This window comes from Limulus polyphemus, unplaced genomic scaffold (genome assembly GCF_000517525.1).
Source record: "Limulus polyphemus unplaced genomic scaffold, Limulus_polyphemus-2.1.2 Scaffold1260, whole genome shotgun sequence".
NCBI lineage: Eukaryota > Metazoa > Arthropoda > Merostomata > Xiphosura > Limulidae > Limulus > Limulus polyphemus.
Window position 1 is genome coordinate 85,475 of NW_013666870.1, and position 3,524 is coordinate 88,998.

The 3,524-nt window shown below is 31.6% G+C and overlaps 1 protein-coding gene across 5 annotated transcripts in view; it reads right to left on the reverse strand.

Moving 5' to 3' along the window:
• Positions 1-2,932, reverse strand: part of LOC106462829 (stress-activated protein kinase JNK-like) — a 68,856-nt gene extending 65,924 nt beyond the window's left edge. For 3 of the 5 annotated variants that reach the window (XM_022390201.1, XM_013922790.2, XM_022390202.1), the window contains exon 1: positions 2,758-2,873. The gene's annotated coding sequence lies outside the window, so the exon portion shown is untranslated. Of the gene's footprint in view, positions 1-340; positions 601-2,757 lie in introns of all 5 variants that reach the window. The other 2 variants (XM_022390199.1, XM_022390198.1) reach the window with 2 other exon arrangements.
• Between the last annotated feature and the right edge of the window lie 592 nt (positions 2,933-3,524).

Consider the following 3,524-nt stretch of genomic DNA (forward strand, 5'->3'; position numbering starts at 1 on the left):
TTTATCCTGGTCCTCAACACTATCTAGTCATAGTTTAAAACTTCCTTTACAGCTGAGTTAATAGCCCTTACAAACAAGACAGCCCCTATCCAATTTAAATGTAAACCATCCAATCGAAAAAGATCCCTTCTTTCATTGAACTGATCCCACAAGTCCAACCAGCCAATCTGCTCATTCTTACATATTAGCCTAAGCCTAGCATTTAGTCCTAGTGACCTTCTTATAATTTAGTCCCTACAATTAATTCTTGGCAGTACCCATGACACATTTAAGTTATGGTCTTTTTCTTTAAATGCTTTTCTCAACCCCAGGTACTTATTAATTAGCTCCTTTGACTTACCTTTCCCTACATCAATGCTAGCCTCCTTTATTATATATCTTGCTCTGTCAGTTATATCTTCCACCTGTACCCCTGCCCTGGGTAGCACAATCTGCTTCTTTTCTCACTATTTACCCCACAGACTATCCTATCCACATGTTATGTCAAGGAATCATCAATAACTATAACCTCCTTAAGTTTATCATCCACATCATTCTCTGACCCTTTTTGTCTTCCTTCCCTCCAATAGTTCCTCATCTGCACAAGCCAAGGGCTGAAATCTGTTGCTCAAAAGAATAGGCTCATTACAAATTAACTCCACTACTTTTAGTCCTAATTAATAATTACTTGTGGTTACTTTTACTTCAGCACTGGGCTATAAAGGGACAGCCAAATTGTGTTTAAAAAGCCACAAACGTTTACAAAATGAGCATGCCTCATTTCACATGTTTAAGAATTGGAAGGATAACATCCACCAGACACCAAAGGTTTTGAATTTTTAAAAGTAGGTAAAGAGGTGTAAACATAAAATACAAATACTGGATATGATAACAAAAACAAACTATCATTGATGAAAGTAGTGTTGTGCTTCACTGAAACCTTAGATACTAAAGTTAATATCATGGAATCACTATGATAATCCACCCAATAGTTCATTAGAAATTAATAGTTAAGCTAGATAAAATAGATTTTGTCCCTAATCACTCTGTTCTATTTTAACTTCTGCATTCTGACAAGACAAATACAATGACATGATAAAAGAGGGAGTTATTTTTAGATAGATTACTTTCTAATGAATATTAACTTCCAATGCACATTTGTTTTTATGTAATGATAATGCCAGGCAAAAATGTATGTTGTAGCCTGGGAAAGACAGATTAAAGCACACACACAACACTAACAACTATTACAGATTCACCCTCAATTAAATGTTGGATTATGAACAGAACTAATATTCAACAATGCAATGCATGTGCAAGTATCAACTAAACACCCTTGAGATCCTTAATGCTATTTATTCTATCTGCTACAATTACTATATTTCATTCTAACATGACTGTGTATTTCATTTATTATCAAACATTATGGTTCAGCATTCCATTCATTCTTGAATACAGCTAGCAACATTTTAAATGCTAGTTTATGTGTTGCTTTAGTAACATTCCAATTTGTGTACTCCCACTGGCAACAGACTAAATGCAATTAGATGAAATGGGAACAAACGTAACAAAATACAATCATTAGGTTGTCAAATATAGAATAAGATTTAGATACAAAAATACCTTTGGCACAGTTTTGGAAACAAAGCATTTTTGTATTTATACTGTTTACAATATAATGCAATTGGCTTTTAAAATGTTCACACATTGATATATTTTATGTACATGCACATATACACTACAAATATATCACATAAAAAACCTAACTTGTTCTCAAGAAATTATAATACTGCTTTAAAGTTTTTTCATTTACAGTAAAATGGCATACCAAGTTTACAGAAAAAATGATGAGACACTGGTTGTTATTTTTCTGCTACTGTGAGATATTCAATACATTAAATGGATGAGACATCTACATATATATGAGTATGAATTTTGTAAACATCTTGCTCACAACTATTTATGAACTAATGCTTCATGATCATTTTAAAAATGGTTTATTGGAGGAAGTGATGTATAATTCTAAGATCTTATGAGTGAAAGTAAACAAAAAATTATAACAGTATGTCATCCACACTATATCTGTTATATCCATAATCCAGTCTCAACAAGGCCTTTTACTCAGTACCAGGGCTCATCAGGCCAGCTGTGATATACAGACACAGTAGTGGTTGAGATGCTATTTATATTATCAAACTGCACTAACAAAAGCTATTATGGTGTGAAGTAGATTAAATTGTTTTTCTTTTTCCAAAACTGTTTACTTTTGAAAAACAGTATGATATTTGTTATGGCACGAAAAGTATAAAATACTGCATTTAACAAAATCATGTTTGTAGTTATATTCTAATAAGACTAAGAGTGGCCTTAATAATAATAGTATGCTAACTAACCATTTGTAATCTACTCTTTCTTTGCAATACTTATTATTTTAATAATTGATAGTCAGTTTTACATACTTGGTTAATTTATTAACATTATCATTTTGGGAATCGTGCTAAAACACGAAACTAGCTCGTAAAAGTATGCTGTGATGGCTAATGAGTAGGACAACTAACGTTGACTAATTTAAAATATAAAAAATAACTACAATTAGTTTAACTTTTAAGTGTAAATTTATCACGGTCTCAGACAGTCTGAAACTAGCTTTCGTTAGTTAAACCTCGAAATCTGTCTCCGATGACTACGAGTACGAGTCATAGTCATACTCAGTCATAACGAGTTATAAACGAAAAAACATCCCTTCTAAGTTCATATTTTATAATGATATGTTCTTACCTTATACTTAACAACAAAATATTCTTGAATTACTTCAATTTCTAGCTTACTGTACTGATGAATAAAAAACTAAAAATGACTCCAAACTAAACAATCTTCCCCACAACTAAGCCTACCTTACGCTTCTGCATTTATTTCTACAATACCATAACTCCGTAGACAGCAAGAATCTTTGACGTCATCAGTCCCTGAGCAGTTGTCATAGCACTGTTAAAACAAATTTCAAGACGATATTTTAAAAATTACAAAACAAAAATCAGTAAAATTAGATCTATTTCATCAAAACTCATTTAAAACATGGAATTATGTCCAATAAATACTATTATTTTTTTATTTCGACAAAAAACCAAAGAAACCTTTATTTCTTAATGTTTAAAACAGATGGCATTTTAGAAATAAGATAAAGATAATTTCTTTTCAGGTACATTGTGCTACTGTATATTAATGGTAAAAATACAACGTTTTTTGGGACAAGGAATATTAAAATTTTATTAGTCACGATCACCAGAATTTGTAAATACACAATCCTGATGGTCGTAACTGTGTTACCGAAACTTGTCAGCTGAAACAACTAACCGAGAGTTTAACTCCATTGTGTGAAAAAAAACGTCCTTTTGATTTTTTACTCTTGATATACAGTAGCATAATGTAACCGAAAAGTAATTACATTTATCTTATTTTTTGAATACTGTTACGTCTCCGTTTGTTAAGTGATTTTCCGTAACTTCGTTCCGACGAAACTTTAGCGACACAAGTCCTTACTTAAT